Source organism: Ailuropoda melanoleuca, chromosome 4 (assembly GCF_002007445.2).
Source record: "Ailuropoda melanoleuca isolate Jingjing chromosome 4, ASM200744v2, whole genome shotgun sequence".
Classification (NCBI taxonomy): domain Eukaryota; kingdom Metazoa; phylum Chordata; class Mammalia; order Carnivora; family Ursidae; genus Ailuropoda; species Ailuropoda melanoleuca.
In genome coordinates, this window is record NC_048221.1 from 55,335,357 (window position 1) to 55,351,575 (window position 16,219).

At 43.1% G+C, this 16,219-nt stretch overlaps 1 pseudogene; it reads right to left on the reverse strand.

The window, feature by feature from the left end:
* Window positions 1-757: 757 nt before the first annotated feature.
* LOC100482749 lies at window positions 758-1,783 on the reverse strand (annotated as a pseudogene).
* Window positions 1,784-16,219: the final 14,436 nt, after the last annotated feature.

A 16,219-nucleotide genomic window follows, 5' to 3' on the forward strand; every position in this document is an offset into this window, starting at 1 on the left:
AAGGCAAAGATCTTGGCCTCCCTCTTACTGTAACAGAATCCTCAAGTTTTTATCTGAACACATAGATGCTCAGAATAAAGGCACTTAGTGGTGGCCAATGGGTGAAAAACTTCTAGGTCATATCCTTAAAAATAAGGAGTGTACCTCTTTTTTCTCTCTCCCCGCTTTGTACTGGCTAGAAGTGGATGTGGTGGCAACCAGTTTTAGACTATTTAGACGATGACAACTCCTTAGAGATGACAAAGCACCTAGAAGGATGGAACCTCGCTACCTATTGATTTCTTGAATGCGCGTCTGCCTTCTGCTCAGGTTGAGATCTCTAGGTCCTGGGATCAAGCCCCGCATCAGGCTTCCTGCCCAGTGGGGAGTCTGCTTCTCTTTCTCTCTCTTTCTCCCTCTGCCCCTCCCCACTGTGTGTTCTCTCTCTGCCTCTCAAATAAATAAATAAAACCTTCGGGAAAAAAAAAGCTGTTGAAAAAGCTTGGACTTTTCTTTTTTTGAGAGAGAGCACACTTTATTTGAAAGAGAGCATTGCACATGACCAAAAGATGAAGGTAGCCCAAAGGGCATCCTGCACATGATGTTCTAAAAGATACAAAGGATGATAAGGTAAAGAGGATAAAGAGTATATGATGAGCACTTTTAGTAATGTATAGAATTATGGAATCACTATATCATAGTCCTGAAACTAATATAACACTGTATGTTAATTATACTCAAATAAAAAACATTTTTAAAGATAGGATAGGATGTTTTGCTAAGAAAGATCAACTGGAATATGAATTTGAGTAATATTTTTTTGTCCAATAGCATCAATCTCATCCATAAAAATGATGAATGGTACATGTTCTTCAGCAACTTGAAACAATTCCTGTACAAGTTTGGGCCAATCACCTAGGTACTTCTGAATAATTCAGAGCCACCTATTCTCAAGAAAGTGGCTGAGGTTTGGTTTGCTACTGTTTTGGCTACTAAGGTTTTACCTCTGCCAAGTGGACCATAATGAATGACTCCCTTGGGGGCTTTATACTGATTCTTTTTCATAATATTCAGAAAGAGCAAGAGGAAACTCACAGATTCCTTAATTCCCTGATTTGGTTGTCCAACCCCCCAATAACAGCATAGACCTCCTAGAGGGACTTTTCACCTTCATCACCGTGACCAGGGGATCCGTGTCACCCCATCATAGCATACACCTTGTGGTTGAGCAGGACTGAGCAGCCAGGTTCCAGCAGATTGTTGTCTACAAATGAAAGAATGCTGATGTGGTATTCTGAGCCCACAATGGCGTGTCTTTGATCATCAATGACCTCTTCCAAGGTTCCTACCGACACTGGGTAAGAACTGGCTACACTCAGATCATTCAGCTTTGATCTTTCCTCTCCTTGCTTTTCTCCTAAAGGCTTCATTTATTCCTGATTTCTAATGAATTCTTCCTCCTCTAACTTCAATAATTTTAACCGGCATTGAATGTGACAGTCTGCTGGCAGTATCTGATCCTTCTGTTTCCTTCTTTCCCCCACTCTAGTTGGTACACAAGGTGCATATTTCGTTTTCTTGTACTTGTCATCCTTCTTGCTACCTCCAGAACCATGACCACCACTACTCTGACTTTGACCCATCTTGCTTTGGCCACTGGAGCCAAGACTGGACTTTTATGTGGAGACATATTTTCATCCTTTTTTTTAAAAAGATTTTATTTGTTTATTTGAGATAGAGAAAGAGAGAGAGCAAGAGAGCACACTCAAGTAGGGGGAGTGGCAGGCAGAGGGAAAGGGAGTAGGCTTCCTGCTGAGCAGGGAGTCCAATACAGGTACAGGGCTCGATCCCAGGATCCTGGGATCCTGACCTGAGCCAAAGGCAGACACATAATCGATTTAGCCACCCAGGCACCCTACACATTTTCATTTTAATAAAGTAACTATTATTTTGCATCTCTGTCATAGTAGCTGTATCTATTTCTTAACTCTGAGCTTTCTAACCAGTGTGCCTTAGCCAAGAGAAAGGAGGAATATCAACCAACAGAGCCTACCATAGTGACCAAAACGTTCCCTCTTGTATTAATCACAGTGTCTTCCTAGCCTTAGGATGGGGAATGGAAAGAAAAAAAGATCCAAAACATCATTCTTGCTGCTGCATATATGCATATTATCTCAACTATTTATAAAAATACATATACCATGCATACAAAAAAACACTAGAAGAAAATACTTAAAAATGTTAAGCAGAGGGGCGCCTGGGTGGTTCACTTGGTTAGGCATCAACCTTCAGCTCAGATCATGACCCCAGGGTTCTGGGATCTCTCTCTCTCCTTCTGCCGTTCCCTCTGCCGCTCTCCCTGCTTGTGCTCTCTCACTCTCTCACTCTTACTCTGAATGAATGAATGAATGAATGAATGAATGAATAAATAAATAAATAAAATCTTTTACAAAATGTTAAGGGTGAAGATTCGGTTGCAAGAGCTCAGGGACGAAAACTAAGCACTGTGAAAGAGAAAAAATAGTGAAAATGACCAGAAGCTTTTTGGATTGGGAAATGGAAAGAATAATGATGCAATTTTCATGAAAGTCATTAAATCTGTCATTCTTATTACATTATAGTAACAGAAATACCTTAATAAATCCATCCTGGATTCAGATAACATTTTTCTTTGAAAGTATTAGAGACTGTGTTTTTCTGTGCTTCCTGAAACACATATCACGAAGCAGAATTCCTGAGACACGACCATTGCAAAAAGAGAGCTTTCTGTGGATGAGATACTGCATACCGTATCTCTCCCTGGAAATTTAAAGGCTCTGAGAAATCCTGCAGTTAGGAAACATGATTCCTGTTGCTCAGTGAAGCTTTGCTGTGACAGACATTACTGTTCACATCTATACTCTGCTCTTTGTTCTTACAACCCTGATTTGTTCAGAGCAGCAATGTGCCCAGTTAAAGAACCACATTTTCCAGCATTCCTTACAGCTAGATGTGGCCAGGTGACATAGTTCTAGGCAACGAGGTGGAAGTGGCAGTAGCTGAATGAAACTTCCTGAATAGTTAATAAAAGAAAGACCGACTGAGCTGGCAGCTATGGTTGCCATTTGCCTTCCTGTTCACCTTGGCCGCAACATGGATGTGACAAAGGAGATAAACCTCTGAAGACGGAAGACACAGGATAAGGAGAACTGACCAAAAGTATAAAAGTAGCTTCTGCCTCTGATGCTTTCATGGGTTGACTGCACTTCTCAGAACTTCTCAATCCATGAGAAAAATAAATCCCTGTTTGGCTAAGGTACCACGGGTTTCCTGTCAAAACACAGAAGGAGTCTGGGTCCTTGTTGGCATCATGGGGAGCCGCATTTGCCTAAATCTAAACTTCTTTTACCAAAGAGAAAAAGCAAACCCTCATTTGTCTGTTACTTGTACCAGAGACAAACAGCAGGATGCACTGTGCTTGAGTTCTGGATAAGGAAGGAGGAGAGACCAGTCGTGCTTTGGAAATGCTGAGTCTGAGACGCTCGTGGGAGAGCCACATGTGGAGAACCAGGGGAAAGTGGGATGTGTAGGTCAGGAGCTTGGACAAAAGATCTGGGCTAGAAAAAAACAGGTCATAAGAGTTCAGGGTAAATACTTTGAAGTCCCTCGTTGCCTGTCATGGATTGGGCACAAACCCATTCTGTGCATCTCTGAAGAACAGAGCAAGGGATCTGATTTGGCTCCAAATGAATGAATACTTTCTCATAACCAGAGCTCTCTAAACATGGAACAGGCCCTCTGAGTTAGAAAGCATCCTGCTCCTTGAGCAATGCAGGTGGAAACTGGGTACTCAAGTGGTGGGCAAGATGTCCAGAGCACTGGGAAGTTGGATTCAATGACTGTTAAATATCTTTCAAACCTTGAGCAGCCAATATTCTAAGCATCTAATTTAGTTCTGAAGTGTGATGTCATCAACCTTGTGAAAAGGATTCAACCAGCTGTGAGCCCACGATCACTGCTGTTGCACCCATTCTTGCTCTGAACTGTACACTTAAAAACAATTAAGATGGTAAATTTCATGTGTATCTTTCCACAATTAAAAATTCTAAAATAATTAAACATATGAGGGAAGCACTTCATAGTAAACACTCAAGTATGAGGAATGAGCCTCAGGAATAGTGGCTGGTGCCTCTTAGAAGCATTGTAAATGCTCCAAAGAGGTGATTGTGAGCTGGAACAGAGCAGGTGGCTGTTGGCAAGGGGGCATGTCTGCAAACGGCCCGCAGACCATACGTATCTGCTGGGGTGGAGGCTTGCAATTTTTCCAATGGAGGCAGGAAGCCTGAGGCACCGAAGCCAGTGGACCTGCCATCCCTCCAACTTCTCCTTGTAGCTTCCTGTGGTAACTGTCACCCTGTGGCCACCTGCTCCTGTCCCTTGACCGGAGAAGTTCTCTTGCCTCTGAGTGCAGTATTAGTTCCTTAACTCTGATGCTGAAATATTACAGAGTTGGAGACTGCTTATTGGGTGCCTACTATGCCCTGCACAAAGTCCTTTACATATTGTTTCTATTATTTTCACAGGGACTCTTTGAAAGAGGCTTTGTGATTCTTGTGTTACTCATGAGGAGACCAAAGTTCTGAAAGGTTAAGTAACTTACTCAAACATGCATAATAAGGAGCTAAATTCTTTCCATCACACCATGTGGCCTCTATAATGATAATAATAATAATAATAATAATAATAATAATAATAAAATCCCTACAGCAACTGGGACATTTTAAAAGCCCTCATAAGGTCTCAGAGGCAAAAATGCACTGTAAGCAACTCGGGGGTGCCACGAAATAGTAATTGCTAATATTTATTGAGCATTTAGTACAGATTAGGAACTTGGTGAAACTCTGATTACATTACCATATGTAATACATCCAATAACTTCAAGTAATATGTTTAAGGGTGCCTATTGGTCCAGTGCCTGGCACAATGGCAAAGGCTCAGGAATGGTCAATTATTTCAGGACAAAGGATTAATACTTCTTTCACGTTGAAATAAGTGATTTCCAAGATCAATGCCAATTCTGAAACTACTACTACTTTATTTTTTGAGCACTGGAAACACATTCCTGGATGATTTTAAGGCAGAACTTGGTTCGAATGCTAGTTCAATGCTGCCTTTGTTTTCCATGATACCAACCTTAAAAACAGGAAGATATACCAGAAGATGCCATTAAGAATATGTGTTTATAGTAGAAAGGCATTCATTCATTCATGCATTCAACAAATAGGTTTTGAGTGTCTTCTGTTTGCCAGGCCGAACTTCCTGTTCCCCCCTCCTCCCCTCAAAAAACAGACAAAAACAAAACCAACAAAAAAACCCAAATCAAAAAAGCAACAACCCCCCCCCCCATATAACTAGCTTTCAAGAGGTTGTCACATGGATATAGAATAGAGCCGTTGCAGCAAGTACTATAGTATTGACCTTGAAAATTTTATCCTTACAAATTGAATCTCATGGATCTTTATTAAATTCTCAGTTACAGCTGAAAAATGCCACTTTTGTGTATTGCCATTTAATAATATGATGGCCTTATAAAGAAACTTCGTGTGATTAAATCATATATTTAATATTTAAATAATTATAAAACTTATCTTTCTTTCTATTCCTGTTCCTCACCTTGTCATATCTATTGCTTTTGTTAGACCAGGCAATTACTGTTACCAGTTTCTCTGTGGAGATATTTTATGCCTATGCAAGTGTCAGGGCAGAAAAATTTTCCTTCCATCCTCCTAGGTTCTTTGTCTAATAATTAAATTGACATAAAACACATTAATGGGGGAAAAAGTTAATTTTGTATATACAGAAGCTCCATAAAAAGGTGAAACCCAAAGACACTCAAGCAATTGAGGCTTATATGCCATTTCTGAGCTAAGGAATGGGATAAGGGCTTGGGACTTCAAAGGGGAGAAGGGCAATTCACAGGAAGATAAAAGCAGATGTTTGCCCTGCCATGCAGGTTAAGTCCTTGAGATAAAAAGCTAACCCTGGTAATAACTGTCTTTCTGGGCCAGGTCCCCCTATTTAGATTCTTTCAGAAAGTTAAGGGAGAGGTAAAAGTTTTTCCTGAGTGTGCTAGGTCTGGATTGACTTCAGCTCAAAATAATCCACATGCCAAAGCGGCAGGCACATTTTGGGGTGGCATATTCTGCTCCCCCTCACAAGTCCCTTTGTATCTTTACCCACGTGGGTCTGTTTTTGTTTTTTAAGATTTTATTTTTTTTTAAGATTTTATTTATTTATTTGACAGAGATAGAGACAGCCAGCGAGAGAGGGAACACAAGCAGGGGGAGTGGGAGAGGAAGAAGCAGGCTCATAGCGGAGGAGCCTGATGTGGGGCTCGATCCCATAACGCCAGGATCACGCCCTGAGCCGAAGGCAGCCGCTTAACCGCTGTGCCACCCAGGCGCCCCTAATATTTTAAGTAACCTCTACACCCAAGGTAGGGCTTGAACTCACAACTCAGAGATCAAGAGTCTCACACTCCACCTACTGAGCCAGCCAGGAGCCCCAGGACTACCCATATGGGTCTCAAAACAAAACAAAATGCAAACAATGTTATAGCCATAGACATTTTTCTGTGCTTTGCTTTTTTTCATGTAATATACCTTAGAATTTGTTCCGTATTAGTATGTAAACTGCTGCTTTGCTCTTTCTAGCGTTGGCAAATTATTCCTTCAAAAAAAAAGTGGACTCTAATTTCACTTGGTTGGTCTTTAGTTTCACAGCTTAAGAGAGGAAAAAGTTGTCTTTTTGTCTACATGAGTCAGTTTGGGGTTACTAGGAATCCTCGTTCTGCCCGCCTTTCTTAGTTGTTGGGAGGGAGAAGTTTCTTAACGCGCTACAAGGAGGTATTATTAAGACCAAACTGAAACCCAGGAAGAGCCTGGGCCAGAGACCCCCGGAAGGGATCGCCCCCGACCACTCCACCTGCACACAAAGACCCAGCGAGCAAGGCCCATCCCACCTGCGGCGGGGGCGGGGCCAGTTCCCCCACCCTGCCCCACGCACGCACGCACGCTCCCATTTTTCCGGCTGTTTCCGCGTCCTCAGTGGGAGTCGCCATCTTGGACATTGGGTCACTTACCCCGTCAAGACAGACACCGCGGCAGCCATCTTTTACGAGAAGGCTGCACTGCAATCCCTGCGCTCAGAACACCGCGTTTCTCCGAAACGGGAAAAACTCTGTGTTCCGTACAGCCACAAAGGAAGCCGCCATCTTGTACGTCAAACCCCTCCATTTCCGGACCGGCCCGCTGACGTACAGGGGAGGCCCGAGGCAACATAGGCGGCTCTCGCGCCCCCTGGCGCTGGCGCCCTAGCAGTGACTCCAGCTTTGACCTGTTGGGGATTCTGCTTCCGGGTCTGCTCGGGCGAGGCCTTGACGACGCCGGGCCCCTCTGGGAACGCCGAGCTGGGGCGAGGCTAGGGTGGAATCTGAGCCTGCGCGTTGAGCGATCGGGGCGTGACGTGGCGTGGTGTGGCGTGGCGTGGCGTGGGGAGTTAGGGGAGGAAATGCACTTTTGTTGAGGGCCCTTGCGTGCTGTGTTAATCCACCACGTCCATGTGAGAGATGTACCATTTGCAGATGAGGAAACACTCGTCCGTCTTCCCCCGTCTGCCAGGCCCTGATAAAGCCAGAATTAAGCATTCCCCTCACCGTTTCTGCAAAATGGGATAACAGCGTCTAATCTGAGGGATTGTTGTGAAGATTGAGTGTCGAGACTCAGTGCCTGGTTTTTAATTAATATCAGGTTCCTCCGCATTGACAGTAGTAATAACATAGTATCAACAACCACTTGCCAGGCACACACTAACTTCACTTACACTACAACTCCATAAGGTAGGTAGTATCAGCATTACCATTTTGCAAATGAGGACGGTGAGGAAAGCAAAAGTAATTTGACCAAGTTCGTGAAATAGTAAGTAGAAATGCCCCGGGTAGATTGGGGTGGGGGACTGATCTTAACTGCTATACGTACTCTCTGGTAACAGGTGCTAAAAAGGTGGTAAAGAAACAGGGACCCATTATCATAGTTCTTGCAGCCTTGTGACAGAGAAGTGGAGCTTCTAAGGACAGACTTATCTGGGAGGGAAGAGAAGAGGGTGGGAGGTAGAGGAGGACTGACCAGAGGGAATGGGCAAAAGAGGATAAAACATTTTTGTCTTGTCTGCACCGGTAGTGGAAAAAAATGGATTCCAGCTTGTGGAATGGGAAGTCAGGATGATAGTAATAATAATTGTTATGACTCGTTTAGTAGTTACCATGTCTATTCTTAGAAGGTGTTAATCCAGCCCTAGGAGGCTGAAGTTGGAAAAGTAGGTCCCTTATCCTTGGCAGTGTTTAATTACCTATAAAACTGGGGTAATAGGAATCCCTGTCCCAGCCACCGGGCCAGATTGTTTTGAGAGAGAGTTTTGGTGTCCTACACTATCATTTGGCGTGGTTTTTTAATGGGACCCTGTGTTGGCAAGGCTGGGGAAAATGGGCACTGTGATACCTACTGGTGGAGGGAATGTACGTTTTTACAGCCTCCTTAGAAGCCAAGCTGGAAATGTGTTAACATAGAATCAATTCTTTCCATGAATCATTTGATCAACCACTTAAAAGCTTAGGAAATTATTTTATAGGTGTGTTCCAAATGTGGACAGACATGTGTGCAAGGGGATAACAAACCAGCATTCTTCGAATAGTGAAAGCCTGGAAACAACCTTATCGTTCATTAATGGGGATTGGTTTGGTTTAAAAAATATGACACATTGGGGAGGCTGGGTGGCTCAGTCGGTTAACTGTCTGTCTTTGGCTCAGGTCATGATCTTAGGGCCCTGGAATTGAGCCCCACGTCAGGCTCCCTGCTCAGTGGGGAGTCTGCTTCTCCCACTTCCTCTGCCCCTCCCTCTGCTCATGCACACAGTCTTTCTCAAATAAATAGATAAATAAATAGATAAATAAATAAAATCTTTAAAAAAATATGACACATCTGTGTGATGGAGTACTAACAGCTTTTTTTTTTTTTAATTTTAGAGAGACAGGGAGAGACATAGAGTGTGCAGGGTGGAGAGGGGCAGAGGGAGAGAGAGGGAGGGAAGGTCAAGCCGACTTGCCACTGAGTGAGGAGCCCCACGTGGGGCCCATCTCAGGGTCCTGAGATCCTGACCTAAGCCAAAAGCTTAACTAACTGAGCCACCCAGGCACCCCTATGCAGCTCTTAAAAAGAACAAAGCAGTGCTGTTATGGAATGAGCTCCAAGGTCATATTGATCACATATAATTATGATGCATGTGGCTGCAAATAATAGAATACTCTTCTATTGCAGCTTCAACAGACCAGTGTTAATCTAGTGCATATAAGTGGTCCATGCATAGGTAGGTCTGAAGTTTGTATGGGTATGGTGTGCCATCAGGAATGCAGACTTTTTTTAATGCAAAAAAATTTCATGTGAGTCATATATTAAAAAGTGCATAAAACATAAATGTCCAATTTAGTAAATTATTTTTTTTAAGATTTTATTTATTTATTTGACAGAGATAGAGACAGCCAGCGAGAGAGGGAACACAAGCAGGGGGAGTGGGAGAGGAAGAAGCAGGCTCCNTCCTAGCGGAGGAGCCTGATGTGGGGCTTGATCCCATAACGCCGGGATCACGCCCTGAGCCGAAGGCAGACGCTTAACCCCTGTGCCACCCAGGTGCCCCAACCAATTTAGTAAATTATTGTAACACGAATGTCTATGTAACCACTACCTAAGTTAAGAAAGAGAATGTTGGGGCGCCTGGGTGGCACAGCGGTTAAGCGCCTGCCTTCGGCTCAGGGCGTGATCCCGGCGTTATGGGATCAAGCCCCACATCAGGCTCCTCTGCTATGAGCCTGCTTCTTCCTCTCCCACTCCCCCTGCTTGTGTTCCCTCTCTCGCTGGCTGTCTCTATCTCTGTCAAATAAATAAATAAAATCTTAAAAAAAAAAAAAGAAAGAAAATGTTGCCAGCATCCCAGAAACTCCCTCTTGTGCTCCTTTACCCTGTGAGCTAGGAGATCCCACGAAGGTGTGCATCACAATCACTATACACAGCAAGATCCATGGCAGGAACACCACTGAAGCCAGCACTGAGCTGGCCCTCCCTGGCCAGTTGCACACAGCCATGGGGTTGTGGCTCAACCAGTCTGAGATGTTAAAAGTCAAGGAATAGGGGGCATCTGGGTGGCTCAGTCATTAAGTGTTTAGCTGAAGGCAAATCCCAGGGTCCTGGGATTGAGCCCCAAATCGGACTCCCTGCTCAGGGGGAAGCCTGCTTCTCCCTCCCCTGCCCATTCATGCTCTTTCTCAGTATCTCTGTTGCTATCTCTGTCTCTCTCAAATAAATAAATAAAATCTATAAAAAAATAGTCAAGGAGTAGGACACAGGAATAAAGTAATTTCCCCTAGTGCTGGTGCCCTCAACACCGGGCCTAACCCTGGTGGACCTGGTGGGGACACCTCATCTGTGCCAGGGAAGACAAAGCAGATGGATGGGAACCAGGACTGTGATGTTTCTGAGAATCAACTGAGGGGTGTTGGAGGAAGGCTGTGGGCTGAGGGCAGAATATCTCATCCTCTCTGTCTATGTGTGGTCCACCTTGCTGCTCTGGTCCACCTGCTTGTGGTAGCGGCAGAACTCTAGTCTGGACAGGGGCCAGGAAATAGGGTGGTCAGCAGGATGACCACATAGGCCATGAAGAAGAAGCTGAAGGCACGGTCTGATGCTGTTCCGCTGTGGACATGCCCTGGTCATGGGTGGGGGGGGGGGAGATGATCATCAGGCACTGGCTGTTTATAAGAAACATGTAGTTGGCAGTCAGGATACCAACCAAGGAGAATGGGCTGTCCTGCAAAGTGGCACTGGATGAGTTGGAGGGCATGACCTTGATTGTGGCGATGATGGAGAATGGCATGGTCTCTAGGTGTCCCATCACCAAGATGGCCACTTGGCTGCCCGGGATGCACGCAAACTGAAGGATCTTACTGAGCAGAGAGAAGTTGAAGTAGTAAAGGACAGTAGGGGCATCGTGGTGTATTGGGTCAGGACATTGTTGATGAGAGCTAAGGCAACTTCTTTCCAGAGGGCCACCCATGGAGTAGATGAGGAACGAACATACCTAGTAAGCTAAATAAGGTCAGCGACATGTTGAGGGTTATGCCCAGGTGGTTTGTGAAGCAGATAGAGGTCATTATAAAGACATTCCAGGGAAGCATAGTCCATAGGCCCAACATGAAGAAGCCAGCCCACACAGCCTTGTTCCTTACCTGGGGCTGGTGATGAGTTGTCATGTGATGGTGTTCTTGTACCACCCAGCCAGCAGCTCTGTCAGTCGGAAACTTGACTGAGGTTGGGCAGGCCCTGGGAGGCAGTGTCCAGGCTCTGTCTCAGGAGTCTGGCAGCCTGGCTTCTCTTGCAGGGGTCCTGCTTGTCAGGGTCTTCATAAGAAGGAGGAGAACTAGGGGCACCTGGGTGGTTCAGTGGGGCACCTGGGCTCAGTGAGGCGCCTGGGTGGCTCAGTCACTAAGCGTCTGCCTTAGGCTCAGGGCGGTCCTGGGATTGAGCCCCACATCAGGCTCCCGGTTCCGCTGGGAGCCTGCTTCTTCCTCTCCCACTCCCCCTGCTTGTGTTCCCTCTCTCACTGGCTGTCTCTCTTTTTGTCAGATGAATAAATAAGATCTTTAAAAAAACAAAAAACAAAAGAAGGAGGAGAACTAGATCTCTTTGGTATTCACACTTCCAAGATCCATAGCCCCTATTTCCTAAGTAAGACATTGGAAATAAACAGTGATTTTAAGAATCTTTAGATAATATTCCCTGCTGTATCTGCTTTAAACCATCAATCAGATCACCTCCAATTCCATTAGGATAGCTTCCTGTCTCTGGAAATTGGATGCATTCCAGGTCTTCAGGAGACCTCTCTTTAAAGTGCAAAAATACCTTCATATCTGTTGTAAGTTTCCACATTGGTTATTAGCACCTCAGCAGGGATGTATTTACCACTTAGTTAAGGACAAGTCACAATCAACAGGGATGCATTTACCACTTGGTTAAGGGCAAGTCAAAATTTAATTCTTCATCGTCATATCCTCCTCCTCCACCTGGGTGAGAACCAGTACCTGGAGAAGGTGCTGTTTCTGTCCTTGGGAAATATACAAGGTTTGTTCACTCAGGTATACAAATGCACAAATGTTATTGTCTTCTGGAAGAAATGAAATAAGGAAGCCTTTTCTTATTTTTCTAGGACTATCTAACACATTAAAATTCTACAATATTATTTATTTATTTATTTATTTATTTATTTATTTATTTATTTATTAATTAAGTAGGCTCCACATCCAGCATGGAGCCCAATGTAGGGCTTGAACTCATGACTCTGAGATCAAGACCTGAGCCAAAATCAAGAGTTGAATGTCCTTACAATATTGTCCTTACAATATCATCCTCAAACTTATGAATAACATTCATGCAGGACAACACAAATCAGAACAAATAGGAACATCAGACCTTTGCACTTTTATCCACCTAATATGTACAATTATTGCTTTATGCAGTTGTCTTTTTTTAAAAAAATATTTATTTATTTGACAGAGGGCAGGAGAGCACAACAGGGACCGGCAGAGTGAGAGGGAGAAGCAGGCCCCCCGCTGAGCAGAGAGCCAAGGTGGGGCTTAATCCCAGGGTCTTGGGATTGTGACCTGAGCCGAAGGCAGATGCTTAACTGACTGAGCCACCCAGCTGCCCCTATGTGGTTGTCTTTTAAATCGGAGGAAGAAAAGAGCTACAAACAAAAAGGACATTTATGTTGTCTTTCATATTTGCCCAAGTAGTTACTTTTATTGGTGTTCTTTGTTTTTTCATTTGGAATCGAATTACTCACTAGCATCATTTCATTTTAGCCCGAAAGATTCCCTTTAGCGTTTCTTGTAGTGCAGGTCTGCTAGTGACAAATTCTGTTTTTGTTTATCTAGAAAAGTCTTAATTTCTCTTTCATTTTTATTCTATTATTTCATTCATTGATTTTTAGATATTAAACCAAACTTTCATTCTTGGGAAAAATCCCATTTGATCATGGTGTATAATTCTTTATGTATTGTTTGCTTTTGTTTGCTAATATGTTGCTGAGAACATTTGCATCCATATTCATAAAATATATTGATCTGTAGTTTTCTTTTTTTGTGATGTCTTTGTCTAGTTTTGTTGTTAGGGTAACACTGGCCTCATAAAATGGGTTGGGATGTGTTCCTTCCTCTTCCATATTTGAGAAGAGTTTGTGAAGAATCAGTAGGTATTCTTCTTTGGTGTTTGGTAGAATTCACCAGTGAAACCATCTCCCCTGGGCTTTTCGTTATGGGTAGTTTTTCAGGTTACTAATTTAAAAACTTATTATAGGTCTTTTCAGACTGTCTATTTCATCTTTTTTTTTTTTAAAAGGTTTTATTTATTTTAGAAAGAGAGAGATAGTGCGTGAGTTGGGGGAGGAACAGAGGGAGAGAGAGAATCCTAAGCAGGCTCTGCGTGGGTCCAGTGTGGAGCCTGACGTGGGACTCCATCTCATGACTCTGAGATCATGACCTGAGCTGAAACCAAGAGTCAGATGCTCAACTGACTGAACCACCCAGGCACCCCTGGATTGTCTACTTCATCTTGAGTCAGTTTTGGTAATTTGTGTCTTTCCAGGAATTTATTTATTTTATCTAAGTTATATATTTTGTTCATGTACAAATAGTCATATTATTCCTTTATAATCCTTTATTATTTCTGTAAGGTCTATAGTAATGTCCCCTCCAGGTCTTAGATTGAACACCAGGTAGCTGGGTGCAGGCTGAGAAATGCTGCCCCACCCCTCCTGGAAAGAAAACCCTCCTAGAGCTAGAGGGAGAGGGAGCCCTGTGTCCTTGGCTGCTGCGGCCTGGTGTGGAATTTCTGCCTTGCTGAGCTAGAATGGTGGTGTGAGGTAGCGGTCTTGGTTCAAATACCTCAGACTCTTGCTTTCCTTACTGAGTTTTCATAGATTTTGTTGAATAGGTGTTTCTTCATTTGCTCTTTGCCTTCATGACCATTTCCGGAGGCTTTAAATGGTTGTGTTTTTATAGTCTTCACCAGTTTTACCACAGAGGTCGGTGGAGGTCCTCATGTCATGCTGGAAGTAAGTCCTGCACCCATGTTTTTCATTTTTGAAGGATTATTTTGTTCATATAGAATTCCTGGTTGACGGTGTTTTTCTTTTTAGCCTTTTGAGGGCATCCCACTGCTTTCTGGCCTCCATGGTTTCTGATGAGAAGTCTGCTGTTCAGCTTGTCAAGGATTCCTTGTGAATGGTTGCTCATCTCTCGCTGCTTTCAAGATTCTCTTTTTGTGTTTGCCTTTTGTCCACTTGATTATGATGTGTCTTGGTATGGATTGCTTTGAATTTATCCTTTCTCATACTTCGCTTTAGTTCTTTCAACATATGTATAATAATTGATTCAGTCTTTGTCTAGAAGTCCAATGTTTGATTTCCTTAGGTACAGTTTCTCTTTATGCCTCCCCTCCCCCAAAGTGTGGACCATACTTTCTTATTTCTTTGCATACCTCATAATGTTTGTGGGAAACTGGACATTTGAAGTAATCTAATGTGGCAACTCTGGAGTTGCCTCTCCTCCAGGACTTGTTTTTGCTGTTTGTTGTTGTTGCAGTTTGTTTGTTTAGTGACTTTCATGAACAAAATCTGTGAAGTCTGTGTTCTTTGTCATATGTGGCCAGTGAAGTCTCTGATCAGTTAGCTTAGTGGTCAGCTAATGATTAAATAGTGATTTCATTAAATGTCTGGAACCATTAAATCTCCCAGCCTTTGCCGAGGGGCTCTGTGCACATCAGGCACACCTTCTGCGCTCATGAAGGCATTTTGCAACTTCACCTTATCTTTCACTTACTGTTTCCACACAGCCTCATGAGCAGCCAGAAGTGAGAGCTAAGAGTCTCCTCGGTATTTTTTGGGCATGTGTGTAGCCCTACGTGTATATGTGGCCTTCTAGATCCCAAGAAGATGGGACATCTCGTTCCTCAGTTTCAAAACATGGATTTTGACCATTTTTTCCAGTGTTCTCTTTGTATTTATGAAGGAGAGGGATTTTAGAGGTCCTTACTTTGCCATTCCTACTGCTGTTGTCTTGTCCATGTAGTATTTGCAAAAGTTTTTACTTTTCATCTCTTGATAGATGACTACATAGGATGTGTTCAGTTTTTGTTATTACAAACAAAGCTCTGTGAACATTTTTGTCTGTGTATCTGGGGCACATGTGGTCACATTTCTCTAGCATATATATCTGGAAGTGGAATTGCTAGCCCATTTGCTATGCATATCTTTGGTATATGATGCCAAACTGTTTTCTTAAGTGGTTATACCAAATTATAGCAGGGAATGAGAGTTCCCCTTGATCCACATACCCACCAAGAGTTGGTATTGTGAGACTAAAAGGTTTGTCAATTGGTGAGTGAATAGTGGCATCTTCTTGTGGTTTTACTATGCATTGCCCTAATTATTAATGATACTGCATGCTTTTCATCCTTATTGGCCATTTGAATAATTCTTCTTCTGGAAGTGCCTGGTCAAATTCTTCTGCTTATTTTTCTATGGTGTTGTCTTTTTCTCATTAATTTGTATTTTTGTATATATTTTGGATATAGGTCCTCTGTGTTATATGTGTTTCAGTGACCTTCTCCACCTCTGTTTGTGTTTCATTTATGACATCTTTTGACAAATCTTTTATTTATTTATTTATTTATTTATTTTAAGATTTTATTTTTAAGTAATCTCCATACCCAACATGGGGCTCAAACTCACAACCCTGAGATCAGGAGTCACACATTCTTCTAATTGAGCCAGCCAGGTGTCCTGAAAAACCTTTTATTTTTAATTTGAGTTTTGGATTTGCAGAAGAGTTGGGGAAAATAGTAGAGAGTGTCCCTGTCTAATCTGATTGTCTGCAGAGCTGCTAGTTTGCCTCTCTCACCTTCACCCAGCTTTTCCTTGTGTGAACCTCTTGCATAATAATAGAATGGGAGTGGGCATCATTTTTTGTGAATATTCCCATGGTAAGTGGTTTAGGCTCTGTAGGCCATACAGTCTCTGCTGCAACTATGCAACCTTGCTTTGTAGTGTGAAAGTAGTTGTAAATCATACGTAAATGAATGGGTGTGACTATGTTCCAGCA